This window comes from Rhinopithecus roxellana, chromosome 4, assembly GCF_007565055.1.
Source record: "Rhinopithecus roxellana isolate Shanxi Qingling chromosome 4, ASM756505v1, whole genome shotgun sequence".
NCBI classification, from domain to species: Eukaryota; Metazoa; Chordata; class Mammalia; order Primates; family Cercopithecidae; genus Rhinopithecus; species Rhinopithecus roxellana.
Window position 1 is genome coordinate 123,296,278 of NC_044552.1, and position 8,315 is coordinate 123,304,592.

Below are 8,315 nucleotides of genomic sequence, written 5' to 3' on the forward strand. Positions count from 1 at the left end.
TGCATTATTTTTCCTTTCTTTTAACCTTGAGCAATAGTCCTCACACCACTTCATATTTTCAAATTTTGAAAATCCTTCTAAGAACCAGGACATTTTAAATTAATATATCTATTCACAGATGCATTCATTCCTTTGTTCAACAATGATTTATTGAATACTTTCCATGTGGCAGACTCAGGGGTTACAATGGTAAACCAAGTCTGATTCTTGCAGTGCTTACATGGATGGGAGCAGGGACAGATAAGAAACAGATAAGTATATTCTACATCTGCTGGTGATTGAGGTTTGTGAAGCAGAGCAAGACAATGGAATGAGATCAGGCTTATTTTGTAATTTCATATGCTGTAATCAGGGAAGGTGTCTCTGATGAGGTGACCTGTGAGTAGTATTGAGATACAAGGGAGCATGGTATGGAGGTCATCAGGCGGTGCAGAGCCAGTGGAGGGAGCAGGATTGGTTCAAGTAGGACCTCCCAGGCTCTACTAAGGAAATTGTTGGGAGGAAGTTGTGTATGAATGTGAGGTCCACTCTTTTTTTTTTCTGTTTCCCTTTCTTTGTGTAGAGGGCATAAAAGCAGAGTATGGAACCTGAAGAAGGCTTCCTTGAAATTTTCTACTTTGCAATTTAGCCCTGCTGACTAAGATCAGGTTAGAAGTTAGGACTGGAGAAGTAGAAATAGCCAGATGGTGATGAAAAAGAATTATGCCTAAAGTCTCATATTCCCAATCTTTATTGTGATTCTCAATGTACAACTTGGAATTGATGAAACTCAGTCATGTGATCTGATACTTTCTTGAGTCCCTAAATCAAATAAGACAGTTATTGATAGTAAGCAAGTTCTCAGATTTTTTTGGTTCTAAGCTTTTAGCTGAGTGAAAGTAATAATAATGACAATAATCACATAAATAACTTGCATTTGAATAGTGATTTATAATTCTCAATGCATTTTTCTTAGCATTATCATTTATTCCTCACAAAACCCAATGGGGTAGGCAGCAAACATATTAGCAATACCATTTTATACATGATGAGTCTAAATTCTCAAAAGTAAAAGTTAGGTGATTTGTCCAAAGCCATATTTGTAGAAGTTGATGGGGCCAGGACTGCAACACAGACTTTATTCTTCGTTCAGTACATCCATGTATATTCTCCATGTTATTTTAAAGTGATGTTTCTATTTGGAAACTATAAACTAAGGGAAAAGTGTCAAGTCTAGAAGTACATGTTTCCTTTGCCAACATCAAGCACCATTCCACTGCCACGCTGCAGTGACTCAATCCATTCTGCTTTCAGGTTGAGTGTTCTGCTCATTGTGAAAAACTTCTTCGTGATCTGAAAGATGAGACGGCAATTGAAGGTTCTTATTCTCACTCTGCTCCCAACTGTCTTCTGATCATCTTTTAATTCCCATTTACGTAGTGGAGGACTAGGGGAGAGGTGGGAATGGTTAATTGGTACCAAAAACACTTAGAAAGCGTGAATAAAGCCTACTAGTTGGTAGCACAACAGGGTGATTACAGTCAATAATAACTTTATTGTACATTTTTAAATAACTTAAAAAGTGTACTTGGAATGTTTGTAACTCAAAGGATAAATGCTTGAGGAGATGAACGCATCTTCAAGATTTCCTTATTTCACATTGCATGCCTGTGTCAAAACATTTCATGTATCCCATAAATATATACACCTGCTATGTGCCCAAAAAATTAAAAATAAAAACTAAGTAAATTCTCATTTCTCTTTCTTTCTGAGCACCTATGTAGTCTAGATGAAAGTAGACCTCTTATCAGCCCTTTTTTTTTCTCTCTATCTCAACCCAGGAAATATAAAATATTATTTCAAACACATTGGTCTCAATTTAGACCAACCTCAAATTTTACTTACCCTTTAAAAAATTGTTTGATTCTAACCCTTCTTCAAATTACTTTCCAGACTCTCTAATTTTCACACCCAACCTTCTTTTAAAAAATATATTCCCTATCTTCTTTCTTCTTCATCCTGCTCTTGCTTTAATCATTTCATTAAATATTGTCATTTTTGCCAAATTGTCTTCTTTCTTCCCATCCTCAGAGACTGCCAAAGCTTTCAGCCTTCCTTATCTTTTGCACTGAACTCACCTATCCCTAGTGCTCCTATTCCCAGTTTTCTTTCCAATCTAATCTTTCCTCACATTGCTGCAGAATGTTCTTTCCAGCCCAAACTGATTCTGACAGTCTCCAATGCAAAGCAACCTCTGTTGACTTCCATGACCTGCAATATGTAACCCAAATTCCTTAGCTTGGCACACAAGACCCATCACAAGCTGGTCCAAACCTCACTTTTGAACTTTATTTCCTGCCTCAATCATTCTTTCTCCTTTCATGGCTCCATGCAGGTGCAAATGCTATTTCTTTTGCCTGGTAAATGCTCATTCATCCTCTAACACCCAGCTCAAGGGTCACCTTCTCCCATTCCCCTGTGTGATTCCAAAGTATGTTGATTATACCCTTTCAACAGTTCTCACCATATGGCAACACTGTTTTTCCATTTATGAGTCCGTCTCCCCAACTATGCTGTGTTTTGCTCACTGCTTGGCACATAGTAGGTTCTTTATAAACTTTTCAGTAAGCATTGATATGAATAAAGAAATGCATGAATGAAGTAAGGGAAGCAGGTAATGTTATAACATAAATATCAACACTTATGTCCTTTTTTTATTCACCACGAGGGAATAAAAGTTCAACGTTACAATAAATAACTTATATGAAAGTGTGTGTGTGTGTATACATACATTTGCCTCAGTAACTATTCCCTAAGTGTGTTTCAACTACTGTAGTTTTAACAGCTGTCATATATGTAAATATTGCAATAAATTTGAGGTTGCAGTTTTATGGCACTGAAGTGAAAATGAAAAATTCCAGTGAAACACTAGACTGCAGCAGTATCATAGAGGCTAAACATTACAGAACACTATCACAAGATGTAAAACCATGTGAAGTCGTGAACCTTTTTTAACCTCTTATAAAAATGCACTGTTAAGGGATTAATAACATAGCTTCTATAAGATATAAAAAGATAAATATAAGATGTAAATAAGATATAAAACGATAGGAGCATATCACAAAAAAGTAGATCAAATTGGATCAAGAAAACTAAATATTCAATAATACATAAAAATTATTTCTCTTTATTCTTTTATCTTTTCAAATTTATCTGTAACATACATGTATTATTTTAATAATGGGACAGACAAGTAAAAAATAGTGTGCTTACATAACTGTAAGCTCTTTAAGTCAAAGAAACAGTTTAACCAGTGGCCAAATAACATTTTTAGCTACTTCGCTATTTCAATGTTAACAAATTTAATGTTTTTATATTTCTTTAAAAATAAGATTGTTTTCTTCTAATTTTAAGAATAACTTATTTGTTGTGGTGAATATCTAAAGGACAAAAAATTTAAATTACTCATAATTACACTACCTACAGCAAGTGGAATTATGGCTTATTGACTAATTGTTTCAATATATCTTCCTTATTCAGCCATATAGCATATACATTTCTGTGTCCTTCTTTTATTTTAACCTATTAGTCTGTCTGAATTTCTGATTATTTCCTTAGGAAAGTTAGTCTTTGTATAGAGATGATTCCCAAATTTACATCTCCAGTCCTGACCTTTCCACTGAGTTCCAAATACAAGCTCACATATAAAACTTCTTCCTTAATGGCTTCAGGCATTTCAAAATCTAGCAGGCATCTCAAAGTCAATCAGGCCAAAGCAACAACTGACTCCCCCGCCACATTTCCCTGTTGAAACTCTCCCTCCCAGGTGTTCCCATGTCATAAAAGAACCCCAACATGGGTAGGCCCAGTTGCTTAGGTCAGTAATCCATGGGTCATTCTTAATTTCTCTCCTTGCAGCTTCCTCCATCCAAGAGCTATAAGCACCCCATTCAAAATGTGCCCTTCAAAGCTTTTAATCTCTCCTGGTGCCTGCCACACTCTCGTGTAGTCTTCATCATCTCGTCTCTAGACTGCTTCAGTAATCTTCTCATTATCCTTTCTACTAGCAATCCTGCCACCCTATGAAACCTGTTCAAGAGTACACTACAATATGAATTATTTTGACTTGTAATATGACTGGAAAATGTCAGTCATCACACTGAGACTGAGAGCTATGCTTAGAGACATGCTATCTAAGGGCCATGCCTCCCCCTTGAGCTCTTCCCATGAGTACTTTGCAGGTAAGTGTTTAAAAAGTGGGAGTAATAAAAGTCCTGGTTTGTAGCATTTGCTGATTACTCTGGTGTACATACTCCTCTGGTATAAATACTTACTGATTTCAAGCTACTAGTGTGATGTCACTGACCATGGAATTGAAAAGAGATGTTTGCAATCAGCTCTTAGAGGCAGTATGAGGATTTTTGCATATATGTTCAGCAAGGATATTGGTCTAAAATTCTCTTTTTTTGTTGTATCTCCGTCAGACTTTGGTATCAGGATGATGTTGGCCTCGTAAAATGAGTTAGGGAAGATTCCCTCTTTTTCTATTGATTGGAATAGTTTCAGAAGGAATGGTACCAGCTCCTCCTTATACCTCTGGTAGAATTCGGCTGTGAATCCGTCTGGTCCCGGATTTTTTTGGTTGGTAGGCTATTAATTATTGCCTCAATTTCACAGCCTGCTATTGGTCTATTCAGGGATTCAACTTCTTCCTGGTTTAGGCTTGGGAGAGTGTAAGCGTCCAGGAAATTATCCATTTCTTCTAGGTTTTCTAGTTTATTTGCGTAGAGGTGTTTATAGTATTCTCTGATGGTAGTTTGTATTTCCGTGGGGTCGGTGGTGATATTCCCTTTATCATTTTTTATTGTGTCTATTTGATTCTTCTCTCTTTTCTTCTTTATTAGTCTTGCTAGTGGTCTATCAATTTTGTTGATCTTTTCAAAAAACCACCTCCTGGATTCATTGATTTTTTGGAGGGTTTTTAGAGGCAGTATGAACAGACCACAGCACATCACTGGGACCCAGCACACTGGGTCTTTTTGTTCCCAGTGCACACTCTTCTGCTTTAGAGCCTTTGCATCTCTTCCATCAGGACCACACGTGGCTGGTTACATATTGTTATTCGATTATCAGCTGAAATATCACCTGTGGCCATTAATTTGCTGAGTCAACTTGGGTAGGCTACAGTGCTCACTTGCTTGGTCAAATAAGAGCAAGACTAACTTGCTTGGTCTTCATGACTGTGAAGATAAATTTTAGATGTGATTAGTCAGTAGACATTGAGTAAAGCATCTCATCCTCCATAATGTGAGTGAGCCTCATCCAACAGTTGAAGACCTTAAGAGAAAAGACTAAGGTCCCTGAAGAAGAAGAAATTCTGCCTGCAGACTGATTTCAGACGCAGTAGTGCAACATCACTCCTTCCTTGGGTTTCCAGCCTCCTGGTCTGGTCTGCCCTGCAGATTTCAGACTTTCCTGCTCCCACAATCATGTGAGTCAATTTCTTTTTTTTTTTTTTTTTTTTCTGAGACAGAGTCTCTCTCTGTCGCCCAGGCTGGAGTGCAGTGGTGGGATCTCGGCTGACTGCAAGCACCATCTCCTGAGTTCATACCATTCTCCTGCTTCAGCCTTCCGAGTAGCTGGGACTACAGGTGCCTGCCACCAGAGTAATTTCTTAAAACAAACCTTTTTCTGTCTCTGTTTCTCTCTCTCTACACTACATATATGTATGTACTTAAGTGTGTAACTATCTATCCATCTATGTATCTATCTGTTTATCCATCTAGAGAGATGTATACACATTCTACTGGTTGTTTTTCTGGAGAACCCTCACTAATACATCACCTCTTCAAAGAGAGTTTCCCTGACATTCCCTGGTCACTCTTTAACATATTACTTCAATTTATTTTCTTCACTCTATGTATCACTTTCTATAATATCTTACTTATTTGTTTATGTACATGGCTATTGTCTGTTCTCTCCTGGCCCCACTAGAATTAAAGTGCTATAAGAACAAGTACCTGGCCTGCCTTGTTAATTGCTGTATCTATCATCTTCTTTGCCTGTCACAAAGTGGTGTTTTTCAAAAGTTTGGTCAATGAGTAATGCTAAGAAATGTAGTTGGGGATCAAAGAAGATATTTTTTAAAATGTAACAATCTTGGTACTTTAAATGGTTTATAGAAAGCTTGTATCAGTTAAAACTGTCATCAGTGTCAGTATTAGAGCGACTATCTCAATATTCTCTCATTTACATCCTGCATTACTATTTTGGACAAGTTCTGCTAATATAACAAACCCCTTAACCATCCCTTATGTCCTACTCGTCCACTGCTCAAAAGAATATCTTCAGATTAGGCAACCTGACATGCACATGGGTCTCATAACACGATACAAAACATCTCTTTACTTTCCTTCTAAATGACCAACTATTTCCTTCTAAATGACTCAACTGAAACGAGGCTATTTCAGACAGACATTAGAGAGTCATCCTCCCATTCCCACTATCTCAGTTTTATTTTTCTCTCCATCCTAGCCCTGGGGTCAAAGAGGGATCTCCAGTAGCATTGCAATCCTGCAAAATAGGAGGGAATCAAGAAAAACAGTTCCTCCAGACCTAGGCTCACAGCAAAACATTAACACAGCAATTAACCTGCTCTTATAACGTGGTATTTGTTCTCCGTCTCTTCCCTATACTTGAAGAGTAGCTGGTTATTGTCGCTCTGTATTACATTTTTAATAAGCAGTAAAGCAAGTCCCCCAGAATACCTCTTCAAGCATTTCTTTGATTTTTTTATCTTTTTTTATTCTCAGACTACGGTCTCAGAAGGGAGATTGGGTGAGCAAACCCCTCTAGTATGGGGTTGGGCTGGCAGGTGGGATGAAGGATGTGTGAAATGTTGTTGTACCTCCCCTTGTACCCTCTAATCCAGGAGACAAAGTGATATCTCATTTTAAGTTGGTAACATGTTTTATTATATTTATTAGTGACATATATTTTCCTCATCTGTGAGCTCTTATTCACAGGCACTTGGACATTTTTCCTATTGGCAAACTTACTGGTTGGCATGAGCTCTATTTAATGACATAACCCTTTGTCATTTTTCTGAAAATACTTTTTGAGTTTATTGCTGACCCCTTAATTTTGCTTATGAAAGGATTTAATGTATCACAGTTTGGGCTTTTTATATTGACTTTTTTCTTCTTTAGTGATGACTTCTTCTTTTTCTGAAATCTGGAATTATACTATTATTTATATAAATTATCATTTTATTTTTTGACATTTTTAATTTATCTGAAATGTGTTTGGTTATAGTATTTGAACATAGTTGATTCAATCCACTGTTACAGCAGCATTCATTATATATCTTTGTAATTTTTTGATTTTTCAATTGTATTTTTATTTAATGATTTCATTTGGTTTATTGGAGTTTTGTTTGTTTGCTTATTGTTTTTTGCAGTGGTACTGTTGTCATATAGAAAATACTTATCATAATTAGGATTTGTTTCTAGTTTTTTTTTTTTTTTTCCTATTTCTTGAATCTGCCTTTTGGTTCTTGAATCTAAACCACTCTGCCTTGTTAACGTAGCCCTGTATTACATTTTTAATAACCAATAGATCAAGCCCCAGAATACCTCTTCAAACATTTCTTTGTCTTTTATCTTTTATTCTTTTATTATAAGCATCTTTAATAGGTGCTTATGAACTCAAGAAAATCTCACTAGGAGTTCCACTGTCATACACAATATCTAGAACCTAATATGAGAAAAATGTCTCCCGTTAAAATGTCAAGGCTGTTATCTGGCAACATGAAAAGACGACTGACTCTTAATTAAACTTAAAAAATTATGGTAAACAGGTTAAATGAATAGATGATAGGTGAAAACTACAGAGAAAATTTTGGGTAAATACCTGATTTCTGGATCCAAGGCCATAATACCAATCTCTCCATCTCCCATCTTCACACAATTGAACATTCTGATTCTTAATGAGCACGTATTCTTTGTGATGAAGAAGATTTTGTCTTCTTTCAACACTCAGTTGTACATGCTACACATTCAGATCCCTGAAGTAAATTTTTGACCTTGCATCTACAACATAGTATGCATGAAAAATTCATTTCAACTTTCATCTGAAGTGTGAAGGAAGCATTATATATCTTATAATACAGGAGGGAGATTACCAAAGGAAAGAGGAAAATGATCAAATTAAGCAAATCTCATAACTCTCTTCTTTAAACAGAGGGGTAAACCAAAGTTAAAAGCATTCCAATGCATGACTCAATTCTCCTCCTGATCCTGTATAGTTAAAGATTGTGTGTTCATAGAAGGCTCACT

At 36.4% G+C, this 8,315-nt stretch overlaps 1 long non-coding RNA gene across 1 annotated transcript; it reads right to left on the reverse strand.

Annotated features, from left to right (window-relative positions):
• Positions 1-1,105: 1,105 nt before the first annotated feature.
• Positions 1,106-8,038, reverse strand: LOC104657989. The gene is made up of 2 exons (XR_747366.2): positions 7,891-8,038; positions 1,106-1,426 (listed from the first exon to the last, which is right to left on the reverse strand). It is a non-coding gene; the product is annotated as an uncharacterized LOC104657989 (long non-coding RNA).
• Positions 8,039-8,315: the final 277 nt, after the last annotated feature.